Here is a 15840-nt window from a genome sequence, read left to right as displayed (position 1 = left end):
CATTATTTGACAATAACCTTGTACACAACGATCTCAAGGTAATAAAAATGACTAAAGAGGAATACCTCATTTAAGAAAAATTCTCTCATTTATTCAATGTACAAGCACTTTGAAGATAATCCTCCAGACTCACTATCTTGCGAGATCCGTCTTCTTTTCGTTGGACGATGTAGTGCGAATTATGAATGTAATAATTCCGAAGGATTGGTCTTCTCAAACCGGCATTGATAATGGCCGGTGAAATCTGTTCACCATCACGGTATCGTCTTAACAAGTCACATTTCACGGCGACAAACTTTTGTAGTCTCTTCCTTAGTTGTCCGCGTCTTGTTTTGAGTTGATAGGGTAAACATCGCAATATGAGTGTGAAGTCACTCTCAGGTCCGTTGCAATTCAAGTACGAGTTTAATTTCATCAGGTCTTTATACATCATCCATTGTATAGTCAAGTGAAATCTCTCTGCCGAGTTCATACTCAATCCGAGTTGGGATGGCATCCGAGAAATGGTCTGATGTTATGATCTAGCCAGTCTGACGATTTCGATGAAATCAATCCCCCGCATCGACATTGTCTCAGATGATTGCCATTTTGTATAAAGAAACTTCTGGGTGGTGTCTTCAATGTTTGCACAATGGGCAAGTCGCCTGTCAGAAGACACTCATAATCTAAAAAAAAAATCTCCTTAAGTTACTGGAAAGAGAGGAGAAAAGCTGTAAAAAACTCACAGTCCTCCAGGGAGAGTGAATAGCACTCGTCTGTTTCCATCGTTGATTTGGGAGAGAATGAGATGGAAAGGATGCCTATTGGTTTTCTTAGTATGTCATTGGTTAACGATTTTCTATATGCAATTTTCGGTTCCGCCCACATTTACTATAAAATAGTGACCCATGGCTTGTTTTTTCCACCAAGTTCTGTTGCCCTGGTTGCAGTGCTTGTTTCCTTTGCCAAAAATTGTTTTGGTGTGCTGCCGAGATCTTTGAAAAGTAAGTCTGCTTCTTGCTTATTGTTCTTATTTTAATTTATGGAATGTCTGTTTCTAGTGCCTCGCTGTGGAATCTGTGGGTATGATTGCGTTGAGGAGGTAATTCGTCGCATGGAGGAGGATGCTAATGTTCCAAATTTAGATCCTGCTTTGTTTGATGAAGAGTGGGGATTAGAATTTGATCAGGTTTTGATGGATGGAGTTTTTGATGATAATACGCCGGCAGATGCCGTGCAAAATCCTGATAGCCCAGAGCCTGTTGTGAACAATCTCGCGGAACATGTTTCGGTGGCTCATCCTGGTGTTAGCGTACCATACTTTCCGTTCTTTGAAACCGCTGCGGCCTTTGAAGGGTACCTTGGACGTTACGTCCTGTTCGCGTCACCGTATGATGACTTTGTCGAGGATCCGTTCGAATACCTGGTACATTACCAGCACGATATAGTTTCCATATTACAACAACATCCCATACCTTTTAAATTTTATATGCGTGTGAAAGTATTGATGGTAAAGCAAGTTGGCGATTCGATGAGTAGCCATTTTGCTTTTCTAAGTGCCGTGTCGCGACAAATTCATAGTCTCGCGGATATAATGGTTGCGCTAAATGAAATGATTAGCGAGTTAGCATGCAACCTTGAAAATTATCAGGGTGAAGGTAGCGGTTACGTCTCTCGGGACGTATCCGAAATCGAATTGAATATAAGCGCGATTGAAAAAAAGAAGATTGGCTGTAATACTGTAATTCCCGCCGAATTGAAAAAAAGAAAGAAAACACTCACAAATGTAAAATGCCCAGACAATGAGTGTTTCAAATATAATACTTTAGCGCTATTGCACCCTCAAAAAACATATGGAAATGATTGGAAAACATATGGAAATGATTGGAAAACATATCGCAAATATCTGGTTGATCTCGATTCGAATCCATTGGCACGGGTCAAATGGTGGCCGGATGGTCCGGTATCGTATTCGGAGATTGCAGAATTTGAAGAACGGAATCAAATTGAAGTGTATGTGTACTCATATCAGGATGGGAGTATCCACACTTCGCGTGTTCCGCGTCACGCATTTGATGATAAAGTGCAATTATTAGAATTTGATAATCACTTTTTGGGGATAAGGAATTTTAATACATTGAATGGTAAGAAAGGTAGATTTTTTTGTGAAAAGTGTACGAGGGGATTTAGAACACAGGAAAACCTAGTGTCACATAGGAGAGTGTGCCGGAATTTTGAGGAGCTTTTGATGGAATTCCCTGAGCCAGGTAAGAATGTTCTAAAATTTAACAAGTTTGGTCACATGTTTGCATTTCCATATATTATTGGACTCGATACAGAGTCTGTCTTCGACCCTAATACGAACGTGAAAAGTGCCGTGCAGAAGCATGTTATGAGTTCCTTCTGCTGCATTCTAATCAGAACATATGATTCGAAAATACTGGCAAATGAAAAATATTTAGGCCCCGATGCGTCCAGGTGCGTCGACTGCCTGTTACGTTTTCATAACAAGGTGGTCGATATCAGTCGTTGCCCTGCCCCCATTAAACTCACAGAGGAAGAAACTCGTAAACATGTCACTGCAACACACTGTGAGTATTGTGGTGTGTTATTTAGTGTTGCCAGGAAAAAGGTTCGTCATCACGATCACAGTCGTGAAAGCAGTGTCAGCAACTTTTTGGCTACCATTTGTAACGAATGTAACATCAGTTGCAGCAATCATGGCAAAATTCCCGTGCTCATCCACAACCTTCAGTATGACATCAGCTCCTTGTTACATTGCTTCCATGCTTTGAAGTGGAAATGCCCGCCCAGGCTCATCGCGACGAGCTCGGAGAAGATTCGCAATTTTGAATATGGCAATCTCATATTCAGGGACACCACGCAATTTTTAAATAGTTCCCTTTCTTGTTTGGTGGATAGTTTGAAGGTGTCGGAAGGAATTGAGGCATTTAAGTGTCTACAGCAAGTGTATGGTAATGACTTTGCCCGTTTAACTAGGAAGGGTGTGTACCCATATTCCTGGATCAAAAGCTTTCAAGTCTACAATGAAGAATGCCTACCGGCCATGGATGGTTTTTATGACGATTTGAATGGAACACACATCAGCGAAGATGACTATGCTTTCGCTCGGGAAACATATGACCATTTTGATTGCAAGTCATTGAAGGATTATACATTGATCTATTTGGAATGTGATGTCCTGCTCCTTTTAGATGTTATGCAGCATTTTAGACAGCTTTCTATGAAGACATATGGATTGGAAGTGCTGCACTTTGTCAGTCTACCTGGATTCAGTTGGCAGGCTGCTCTCAAGTATACAAACGCCGAGATCGAGTTGCTTACAGATGAAGATATGTATCGAACCATCGAGTCTTCTATTAGAGGTGGTATTTGCCAACAAGGATTGAGGTATGCTGCTGCCAATAACAAATATTGTGCAAACTTTGACCCGGAGAAACCGCAAAGTTACATCTCCTATTGGGATGCAAACAGTCTGTATGCTGGTTGCCAGACATTGCCATTGCCTATTGGAAGATTTGAGTGGGTGCCCGAATCCGAATTTTCGAGTTTGGACATCATTAACCATCCTCAGGATGCAGACTATGGCTACATTTACGTGTGCGACCTCGTCTACCCACCGGAGCTACACCAGAAGACCAGGTATTTCCCACTAGCTCCAATGAAGCAAAAGGTTGACGAAAGCTGGTTGTCTGAGTATCAGTTGGCTCTAAAAGACCAATTGAATTACAAACCTGCAGCACAGGGTAAGTTACTTCTCACTTGTAATGATAAAACAGAGTATGTTGTACATTATCGTTTGTTGAGTCTGTATTGTAAGTTAGGTATGTGGGTTAGCAAAATTCATAGAGTGTTGAAATTTCGTCAGGGTACGATCTTTGGCCCGTACATTGAAATGAACATTAAGCGACGCATTGCAGCGCAAACAGACTTTGAGAAGAAGATACTAAAACTAAGCTGTAATGCCCTTTATGGCAGGACGCTCCTTTCCCCCAGGCGATTTAGATCAATTAAGATAGCATTCAGCAAAGAAGAGGCCCAAAGATATAGCTCCTCGAATGATTGTATTCGATTTGAAATTTTGTCTGATAATTGTGTGTTGTATGAGATGAAGAAAAGGAAGGTAAAGTGTAGCTTTCCATTGCAGATTGGTTTTTGTATTTTAGATTATAGTAAGTTGGTAATGTATGAATTTGTCTATTGCACTCTCTTGGAAAAATTGAATTGCCCCATCACCATCATGTATTCGGATACCGATTCTATCATCGGTGTGTTTCATACGTCAGAGTATGAAGAGGAAATCAAAAAGATTGCAGATGATCACATCGATCTTTCATCCTATCCCATTGATCATCCACTCTATAGCAATAAAAATAAAGGGGCATTGTTCCACTTCAAGGATGAGACTGGAGGTAGGATAATTGAAGAGGTGGTTGCTCTGAAAGCAAAAATGTATTCTATCCGATTGAGTGACGATAGTCAAATTGCTAGAGCAAAAGGTGTTAAGAAAAGTATTGCTCGTAAGGAATTGCATCATGATGTATATAAAGATGTTTTGTTTAATAGCGTGAAGGTAAGTCATCCCCAAAGGACCATATGTAGTAAGCGCCAATGCATGTATACAGTAGAAACAACTAAGCTTGCACTCATGCCATATGATGATAAGAGATATCTCTTTAATGCTATTGAGTCATATCCATATGGAAGCTGTGAAATTGGTAATGAGTAAGTATATTCTTTATTATGTGTATTGTGTTTCTTCTGTTACAGGTCGTGAAGGTTTTTCGGCTGGGTTTTTCTCCTTCACCTGATTGGCATCACAATTGGCACAATTACCAGCACAATTGGCTTTAATAAATATATCGCAACCTGATTGGCATTACAATTGGCATTAATAAATATATTTTCACTTGTACTTTTTTGTGTATGACCCTTCTTTGCATGTCTCTGCATGTTATAAGCGCGCGGACAAGCCTCCGCACTGGCGCCGCACGGGGAAAATACACGAAAAAAGTCGGCGCAGACGCGACGGTGGCGCTGCCCTGGTGGCGGATATAGTCAAATGGACCCCACCTATTACTACTGAAATTACGCGTGAAATTATTGCCCCGAGACGGTTATTGACGGAGAAATTATGTGCCCTACCCAGTTTGCAGTCGAGTGAGAAATGCTGCCACAAATGCAATAGACGGTTGGAATAGGAAGACGATCCAAGCTGCTCACATTTCTTTGTTTTCCACGGTGCTTGCCCTGTCTGCTAGCACTCCAGTCGGTGAGTCGACTATTCTCGCGGTTCTCAACTTGGACTTGAAGGAACTTTTTTTATTTATTTATTTCATGTACCCTACAATTCCGCATGAGTGGCACTATGTAGGGGAGAGGAGAACATAACAGTACATACAAATGAACATCTTTTCAAGGTATAAGATTACAACAGCATTTAACGCAACATAAATTCTTGCACTCTTTTCAAGAAGATGTCATTGGAGGCCGAATGAATTAAGTCACGAGGGAGGCTGTTTCTCTCGGGGATAGTTTTAACAAAAAAATTGTTCTGGAAAATTGTTGATCTAAAACCGTAAAGCTCAATCTTGTGTTCGTGATCTAGGTGTTTAGAAATAAAACTAGGAGGAAACAAGTAGTTACCAGAAGGAATACCAGAAAGATCGAAATAAATATCACGGAGAAATTTCAACCGAGCTTGCGTTCTCCGAGACTCCATAGACACCCATCCCAGCATGGATTTTAAATGCACAGATCGAAAGTAAGATTAATATGAATTTGTCACAAACCTTGCTGTTTGGCTTGAATTTTTTCAACTTTTTGTTTACAACCATTCTCGTGCGGATCCCAAACCGTGCTAGAGTATTCCAAAATAGGTCGAACATACGATTTATAGACTATCTCCTTAATGTCCCTGGGAGCCCCTTAAAATTTCTTCTAAAAAGCCAAGTGTGCTGTGAGCTTTTTAAATGATCATGTCAATGTGTTTTTTCCCATTTAAGACTTCTGTGAATTTTGACACCTAGATATTTATATTCGTCAACCGTTTCGAGAATAGAATTACACATACAGTTTAAAACTTTGATGCTACTAGAAAACGACATAGCCTTACATTTGCCCGCATTCAGTTTCATACCCCAGTCTTTGTACTATAATTCTACTTTACTTAAATCCCGTTGAAAAATATTAGCATCATAAACCCTGTCTATGGACCGATAAATTACACAGTCATCTGCAAATAACGTGATGGAAGAACCAACAACTCCGACAAGATCGTTTATAAAAATTAAAAATCGATCGCTATCGATAAGACCTGTAAGACCTGTATTATGTACTTCCACAATAGCTTTGACTTGCCCCCAAATTTGACATAACTCTTTCAAAATATGTCGGCTTCTCTATACGAATCGCGTTACGAATACATCTAGATAACGCTTTTATCTTCTCATAGTTCGAAGCACTGCCGTTCTTTCTGAACGCGGAGAAGGCTGTCGATTTCCGCCTGTCAACGTCTTCATATTCCTCGTAGAATAGGGTTTATCGCATTTGCGTTTGTGCTTAATTTTCCGTGTCGGTACATATTTTTGAACAAGGCTGGTCAGCATATCTCAAAAATGCTTCCACAGAAAGTCAACACATTGGGATTTGCTTAATGTTTCTAAATCAGGGTAATTAGCTTCCAGGTTCCTAGAAATAGCCTTAAAATCAGCCCTGCTATACAAGAAAAATTTTCTCTGATGCTGATTTGGTACTAGCTTAGAATGAGTCTTAACACTAGCAGTCACACATTCGTGGTCAGAGAGGCCCGGGAAGACAGAAACATGACTAATAATTTCCTCACTGTTACACAGTAGTAAATATAAAACGTTGGAGCCGCGTGTCCGAAGATTAACAAATTGGTGCAAAGAATGCATATATAGCATCTCATCAAAAACTCGGTAAGCAGGTGAATTATTCAATCTCTCATATCCGATAGTACACCACTTGAAATCTGGCAAGTTAAAATCACCGAACGTTAACACAATATGATCGGAGATAAAAGATACTTGGTCACACAAATTTCTCAAACATTCCTCGCCTGCGGACGCTAAAAAGAACATAGTGGAATGGATTATCCTTTCGACAAGAGACGACGCCGTACAGACTCACAGTTGTCAAAATTACTCTGAATTTCCTCAGCGTGCACAGAACTGCGTACACAAATAAATACACCACCGCCATGACTGTTTCTATGCTTTCGAAATGCCGTACAGTTAGGAGGGAACACTTCGGAATCTCTCACGTAACCATCAAGCCAGGAGTCACATCCCATAATTATATCAGGATTAAGCGTAGATAAAAGCTTGCAGAAATCAAGAACTTTATTTTTTACGCTTCTGGCATTCAGACACAAAAGCGACAAATCACATGTCTTTCCAGTGACATTCTGAGGAAACTCTATTGAGGCTGGTCCGTTATTCGTTCGATTGTTGCCACTGGGAAACAGCGGCCCACCACCTCGGTCGAGGTCGTTTTGCCTGTATCCACATTACAGCTTTGTGTGACACCAGAACAAAATGAAGTATGAGTTGTAACTGGTCGCCTACATGCATTTAAACTGTCCCACTCAAATGTCACTCCGTTAACAATCATCTTGTTATATACCTAACGTACAGAGCTGCCTTGCTTCCGTTCATCCTTTGCAGACTCCCATATTTTTTTTTCCGGATATCTCTTGTTCTATCGCAGAAATCCTCAGATACAGAAAATACAGTGCCCCTCAATTTTGCCCCACAATGGCTTTGAATGAGTGTGCCTAGAGGACTGTTGCATTGGTAAGCCGATAACAGTGGCACGAAACACAAAACCTGCAAAACAGGAAGAGGGTTAGCCATGCCAACTCGATGATTGCCGTGCTTCCCTCTAAAGAAATCCGCAGGATGACGGTCGTTTAAGGGCCATAGTGATAGACTGCCCCTGACGGAATTTCAGTACGCGCTGTTGGTAGAAAACTGCTATTATCGAATGGGATACAGACGCTGAGGTTGGCTTAACATCCGTGACAATTCCGTCTTCGATTGTGGTCGTGACGCTTCTGACACGAGACTGGCTAGTTTGGCAATGGAAGTCTACGACGATGTCAGACGGAAGTGACCACAACACGGCCTCTGACAACATCGCAGAGTAATACCCTAGTTACACTAGCGCTCTCAACCACGTTTGAGTCGACCGCGGTCGAGCTCAACCGTGGTTGAGAGTGTTACACTGCAGCGCCGAACGTGGTTGACTGCACGACCACGGTTGAGCTTCGACTGAGCTCCTCGACCACGGTCGGGTCCACTGAAAAGCAAGATGGCGGACTCCACTTCAGCTACTGTAGTGTCGTCGAAAGCAATAAGTGAGCTGCCGTGCAGCAAAAAACACTTCGTTTGGCCAGATGCCATGACGATGCACTTCATAAACCCCTGTGAAGACAGTGTAGCCGTATCGGGGACCAAAGAGGACAGAAAAGAAACGCTGCCGAGTACAACCGCGTCGAGACAGCTACTGTGGTTTTCGTCGGGAAGCAAGTGCGAGTTAAGATAGAAAACATGACGACGGAATATAGGAAACGTAGTTTGTAGTAGTTCAGTTCTTGTTTCTGCTTGCTTGTTATGTATGTCATAGCTACTTACGCCTATTTTATCCAGCTACCGCAACATGCTGGTAGATGATTCCGTGCGATCAGTGGCGTTTTCGTGGCATTCTTGCGAGCGCGTATGATGTACATGCTGTTTAGTGTCCTTTTCGATGTTTCATACTATTTGGTACAACTCATGACATGTCATACTTCAATATCCAGCTTCACCTATGAAACTACACCTATGAAAACTACACCACACTGCACGGTTTCGCACTGCTACAAAACGACTACTTCAGAAACAGTGATGTCATGATTGGTGAGCATAACCACAGTTGTAATCTGAATCTGTGTGCTGATATGATGTGTGGAACTCTGCATCTGACTGATCTGCTTCAGGATGATGAGGGGATATGGAAATGGGGTGTTGTAAGTCTTCTTCGCTGGAATATGTGTTGCAGCTAGTATATCACATTTTGTTCTGGACTCATGTGAACCAATCATGTGCTTAAAACATGTAATTTTTCGTAAAAGCATCATTAGGCGGTAAAGAATAAAAGAGCAACAATTGTGAAGTTAATAAATGATAAGCATTAATGGATAATAATAATAATAATGGATTAATAAATATGGATAAGCATTTACTAAGCTGGAAATGAGGGCCAGTGCTGGCAAACCTGCGTGTAATCATACGCCTATTACTACTAAGCATAGCAAGGCAACTAGTGGGTAGGGATCCATAGTCAGGAGATTCATGCGCAACAAGAAAACACAATAACAGTAGCTTGTGCGTATTGTATGTAATTTGTTATGCATGATGCTTATCCCTTGTGTATGTGCATGCGATGCACTATAAGCATATTATGTTAGAAGTAGTCCTGATAAACTTCGAAAGAAGGACAAAACAAACAAAAGAGTTGCAAGCAACTGCACAGGAAACATCGAGGCATCTTCCTCAGTAATGTGTCGTCTCACTGCATGCTTCACACATTCTTGTGTATCTTCAAGTTTCCAATTGTACACGAACAGCCAGATGGAAACCATTGCTGCAGCATCCTAGCCTGAAGAACAAACAACTGAGCAACAAGAGACAAGTTTGGAACCTGCACAGACCTCACAGAGAAATTAGCGCAAAAACCAGACTGCGATGATGCAGGTCCTAGAGCTCTAAAAAAGCTGTGGAAATGAGAGCTACAAAAGCAGAAAAAAAGTACTGAGGCTACAGTAAAGAGTTAACAGAATGCAACATGAAATGTTTCGATAAGCAAATTAAAATGGTGCAAGCGAGATGGTGTACTATGGAAAGAACTAACATTTCCTTCAGTTTGAGGAACACACAGTTCATATTGTGTGTTCCTCAAGGGAGGAAATGTTTGCTCCTTCAAAGAAAAGTTTAATACGATGCAGACTTATTTTCAATCATCGCCACAACAAATAATTTTCTTTTTTTCCATAACAGAGAAAGCTGGCATAGTTTGCTTTTTAGCTTTATAACAGTGCATTGTCCTTGCAAAGCCTCATTAAATGTATATGTGTAATGTATCGTGTCAGCGATTCTCGCTTTTGTTACTTAAGCTGAAAAACGGTCATTGCATGAAAAAAAAAAACGTACAACAACAAAACATAGGCGTATTACCTAGTTATAAAATCTACATATAAGGAAACATGACAGTAAAATTATTCACTTTAGAGGAATGTACTTGCCCGCAATAAATATGCTGTCATAGTGTTGTAAAACGTTGTTTGATTGATTGAGATTTTAAAAGATATGGAGGTGTTCCGGTCAGCTACTGCAGAACTCGTGAATAGAAAACAGTAGAAAAACCAACCTCAAGATGACGAAGAGACAAAGACGAAAAACCATGCAAAATAAACAAACGAAAAACAAACAGGGCCCACCTGATGGATGTGTCCAGCAAATTAAATAAGAGTTCAAACGATCATAGACTGTAAAATGTCATTGGTTTTGCTCTCTTCAGTTCTTTTTTTTTTGTATATTTGATAATGTGGACACTTTTCTTATGATGGACAGTTTTTGCTTACTAAAGTTGCAGCTAAGTGCAACGGACATGACCGAACACCATACTACAGGGCACGCAGTTGCACTTAACCTGCAGTTAAACTCTGAAATTGGTAAGTTGTACTGTGCGATTTGCGTCACTGCCAGTGACAAAAAAATTCCACTTGCATGCACATCGCGAGACAAAGACTCCTACGCTGAATTCGTTGAACGAGGTTTCCAGAACTGGAAGGAAGCTCTTCAACGATTTAGAAGTCATGAGAAGTGAAGCATCCACAACGCTCAGAAGTGCAAGCACAGGAGCTAACGTAGCGACTGTGCTCTCTGAACCGAAGCTCAGCCAAATGAATCAAAGTCGTCAAGCTCTGTTCGCTGTACAGTTCGCTCCAAGCGAACAGTACTGTCGTCTGTTCGCTTTCTGGCATGTCAAGGCCCACCTCGTAGTGTCACTTCGCGGTCACAATGAGGACGAAGGTAACTTGAGGCAGCCTCTTACGTTGCGGGAAGCGGATGTGCCAGGTCTCGAGGCGTGACTCAACAAAAGTAGGTGTAAGTGGAATTCGCCGGACTTGCAAAATCAGATGCTTGAACTCATTACCCACAGCATGCTCCGTTCCGTAATCAGAGCAGTGCAGGACGCGTTGTTTTGCGCGGTGATTGCTGACGAGACCTCTGATATTAGCACGCAGGAGCAGATATCCTTTTGATTCACGTACGTCAAAAATGGTCTTGAAATGGAAGAAGTCCTTATTGGATTTTACGTGACGGCTGATACGAGAGCACGCAAGCTCTTCTCAATGCTGAAACACGTGCTGTGTCGTATGAATGTTCAAATTGAGAACTGCCGATGACAATGCTACGACGGGGCTGCAAATGTGTCCGGCAAAAGCGGTGGACTTCAAGCCCTAGTTCAGGATATTGAACTAAGAGCGATGTATGTACACTGCCTTGCGCACACTATCAACCTAGTGTTGCAAGACTTGTGTAAGCAAATTGATGTGTGTCACGACTTTGTCACCTTGTTCGCCGACTTGGTAAATTTTGTGAAAACATCTCCAAGGAGCTTCAGCTGGTTCGAACAGTTCCAGAAGGACGGAACACCGGACCTCAGACAATTCTGTAAAGCCCGGTGGACGCTGAAGGCATCCTCACTGCGGTCAGTGTCAAGTAACTACTCTGAGTTGGTGCAATTCACCTCTCGCTCTGTCATCGGATGAAAAGAATCACACAGGAGCAAAAGCCAGTGGCTATGCAAAAGCGCTCGGAAAATTCGATTCATATTTCATGCTCAGGCTGATGATCCCGGTATTCGAGAGATTGGAGAGCGCAAATTCTGCTCTCCAGAAGAAGAGCTTGCAGTTTGGGCATACAGAGCAAATAGTGAAGACCGCTAAAGAATGTGTTGCTGAACTCCGCGACAAATTCCCTGGCTTTTGGAGCATGATGAAAGTCACGGCTGAGGAGCTCAAAACTGGGAGCCCCAGCCTACCGATAAGGCAGCTACAAGCCCCACGTCGTTACGACGAAGGATCTCAAGCACACGAGTTTAAATCCACGGAAGCCTATTATCGGCAGAGGTAGATGGGTAGAAATCCAGCGAACCGGTAGAGATGTAGGAAGGGAGTTGCCTCAGGACAGAAGCCGCCGATATTTCGAACAGAGACTGTTCTTCTTCTGGGCACCGTCCTCATCATCGGCATGGTATTTAAAGGGTTAGGTGTGACGTGTTTAAAGGTTCATGCGAATTGTGGGTCAACAGCAGCCTAGATCACTACGTTCACATAATCCCCTCCACACTCTAACAAAGCAGCCATTCACTCCAGCCGTAGAAGCCCGTACGGACCCTTTCGTCCCTCCGGGCTGTTGACCCACAATCCGCACGAGCCTTTAAACACGTCACACCTAACCCTTTAAATACCATGCCAATGATGAGGACGGCGCCCAGAAGAAGAACAGTCTCTGTTTGAAATATCGGCGGCTTCTGTCCTGAGGCAACTCCCTTCCTATTATCAGCAGAAGTTCTACATGGTAATTGACACGGTTCATGCGTCTTTGTGCACTCGGTTTCCTGCCTGAATGTGGGACCACGTGACCAAAGTCGAAGACTTCTTGATGGGAAAAACTGACAGCGGTTATCTGTGCGAATTCTATAAAGGAGATCTTGATGCACGTCGCCTTCGGCTTCATCGAGATACGCTGCTGGATATTGCAAAGCAGCATTCCGTAAGCCTTGCTTCGTTTCAGGATGTAAAAGAGCTGCTCTCAGGAAAGGAAAGTGTGGACTGTGTGTGGACGATACTTCCAGAAGTTGTGAAGCGTGTACGATACTTCCAGAAGTTATTCAACTTCTTCGAATTGTATTGACCATACCTGTGACGTCCTGCACATCAGAAAAGTCCTTCTCGTGCCTACGGCGGCAGAAAACTTACTTGCGTTCCACAATTGGACAAGCCCGGTTAAACCATATTACCATGCTCCATTGCCACAAAGGGTTAGCTCGTGATATCTAGCTGAACGCTGTAGCAAACGAGTTCGTCAAACGAACAACTCCTAAGGAAAACACGTTGCAATTTGTTGGCTAGAAGAATGCTATTTTTTCACGGCTTTGCCCGTACCATCCAATGTGCCGGTACGCACCTGCCATCATGTACCAGCCGAGAATTTGGCAACCAAATAATAAATATTACACGTTGCACATGGTCGTCACTTGGTTTCCGGCTCGGGCACCGCTGGACACCTCCCGTCCCCTCTCGTGTGCCAGCCCCCCCCCCCCCCCCCCGGTAAAACTGGCCTGCTACGCCTATGCTGAAACATTTATATCGTGGCCAGATCTCCGTTTTTGTGTACCCACACATTAAATTCCTCCGGAAAGCTCTTCCATTCCCATAAATTTCCGCTGAATTTGGGAAGCTGAAATTTCGGCGCTTTTACTCCAGTGTGCCGTTGTAATAGCACTGAACCGGAACTTTGCGGTTCTTTGATCAGTCAGTTGTCACTGAGATAACTTCGCGTTCATGTTTGCCATGACTTCCTTCTGTCCTCATACTCAATTACCGTGTTGTACTCATAGTCGTCATCAGGCACAATGGGATCTATCGCCGCGTTCGGAGTTTGAAGTTCGTTATGACTTCAGGATTTTTGTTAGCTGGGTCCGTATGGTAGCATGCTCCGCCTTCAGTCGGTAGATAGTACGTCGGTTTGTCGTTCCAGACACAGTGACGGTAGACGCTGTAGATGTGTTCCCGGGTTTCTGCACAAAAAGATGATGTAGTAAAATCCCTAACCGACTACACTAGATGTAACCTACAGTTGAGACCATCTGCATTCAAGTAAGCCACCCGTGTCGATTTGGAACACATAGCAGGTGAACTGATCAGAGGCCTTAAGATACAGAAACGTGCACAGTTCCAGTAGACACAAAGTACGGAAGAACGAAGAGAACCATTGAAAGGTCCTCCTCGACCTTTTTCCCAGCAACCACGTTATTTGTCTCTTTCACGCATCTTTCATTAGCACCCCAACTTACCGAATAGAATGACGTTTCACGTCAACAAATATATGTGTTCTGACTCGAGAAATCCAGACCTCTGTTCTGCTTGAAAGGGACGCTATAGAAAACGACCCTGTTTTCTTCCAATATAACGCAGGGCTTCGTGATTCTTCCATTTTGGAACTCACAGTATCGTACTTAAATACCACGGTAACATGTCTTGCCGATCAAACTTGCAACCAATAATATGGGCTCCGTAGCCCCTCTTTTGTGCGAAATTTGTTTATGTTCGGGACAGGGCCATGGAAGTTTGAGAAAGTACTAATGTATGTAGATGATATTATCGTTGTGGCAGGCAATTCAAACACAGCTATGCAAGCCTTAAATTTTGCTATCGCTTCTTCCCTGAACTAGTTTTCACACATGAACCCCGCAGGCAAGGAAATGAGAGTTCTAGATACCACCTTCTGTATGTACCTAGGCCACTGTTGAAGGTACGGGAGAAGTGATCCTCAGTCCCTTCTCAACATAAATCAACATAAATGGCATCAAATATAAGCAAAATCAACATTAAAGACAGCTAAAAAAATATTGCTATCAGTAGGTCGTCCCTTCCATTTCCTAACAATGTCTGATGTTTCCTGGAGGCCAATCAGCTAAAAAGCGCACTTCAAATCCGGTTCCTAAACCGCGAATGTGATTAAATGTGGGTTGATAATTCCTTTCTACCATGGCGGAATCACTTAGGGAAATTTGCTTCGATGTTTGGCTCCATTGGATTGCCTACACACACCTTCTAGTCCACAGTATTTTTTATACCTATACTAGTGTAAGAGGGGTGTATTTTGCGATATACACCCAGTTCACACTCATATTCTACCCCTTCGAGGTTGGTACTCTCATCAATGGGCGTGAATAGGGTGCACATCTACATTAGCGTGTTAATGGTGTACGAAGGGTGTAATCAGGGTGGGTTGGTTTAAGGGTGTTTTACCTCATTGTTTTCGTGGAAAAGAATTACGTGTACACTGAGTCTTAATTTTTCCTCATACCAAAACAAACAATAAACACAAACGTCATCGTGATGAAAGATGAAAGTCACCGAAAAGATTAGCCAGCTGTAGGACTCTAACCCACATCTTCTGGATTACCAGACCAGGGCTCTACCACTTGAGTTAAGCTAACACGCAACTTGAGGCCTTGTATGTGATTGTCCCTTCTATGTTGTTCCAGCCTCAGAACATCAGTTCTCTCATGTCATCCTGATGGCGTCTTGATACACCAAAGCGATTCCTCACTTCAGTGTTTTTGGTGTATATACTAAAGTTAAACTTAGACACTTCGCTCTTCATTTTGACTGGAATTCGAGTAGGGCTATTGAATTTCGAGATGTCTCGTAAGAGAAGCAATGTATATAGTATTTGTTTTCTCTTAGAAAGGAAGTGCCGTTCTTTGCGAGCTTTGGTTCGTCTTCCCAATTATGTCATGTTTCAAATTCATCTCTAAATATGTCAGAACGTATATTGGTCCAACATGGCCACCACTTCGGAATTCCTATGTGGGAAGAACACAATACATTACATGCTCATGTTACGCATATACTTTGGCTGATACGTATGATACACTCACTCACTGTGTAAACAATGGTGCACACGTTACGTGGTTGCTTAAGGGTGTCGATTCACAAGAAAAGCTAAGTTGAATCAGTTGGGGTATCATCCAATTATC

The 15840-nt window shown here is 42.5% G+C and overlaps 1 protein-coding gene across 4 annotated transcripts in view; it reads right to left on the bottom strand.

Annotated features, from left to right (window-relative positions):
• Positions 1 to 15840, bottom strand: part of LOC135378927 (caspase-7-like) — a 307214-nt gene that overhangs the window by 105911 nt on the left and 185463 nt on the right. The gene's annotated exons all lie outside the window — the stretch shown is intronic.

The sequence above is a fragment of the Ornithodoros turicata genome, chromosome 1 (assembly GCF_037126465.1).
Source record: "Ornithodoros turicata isolate Travis chromosome 1, ASM3712646v1, whole genome shotgun sequence".
NCBI classification, from domain to species: domain Eukaryota; kingdom Metazoa; phylum Arthropoda; class Arachnida; order Ixodida; family Argasidae; genus Ornithodoros; species Ornithodoros turicata.
The sequence above is the reverse complement of the archived record's forward strand: the minus strand, read 5'-3'. Positions and strand labels throughout refer to the sequence as shown.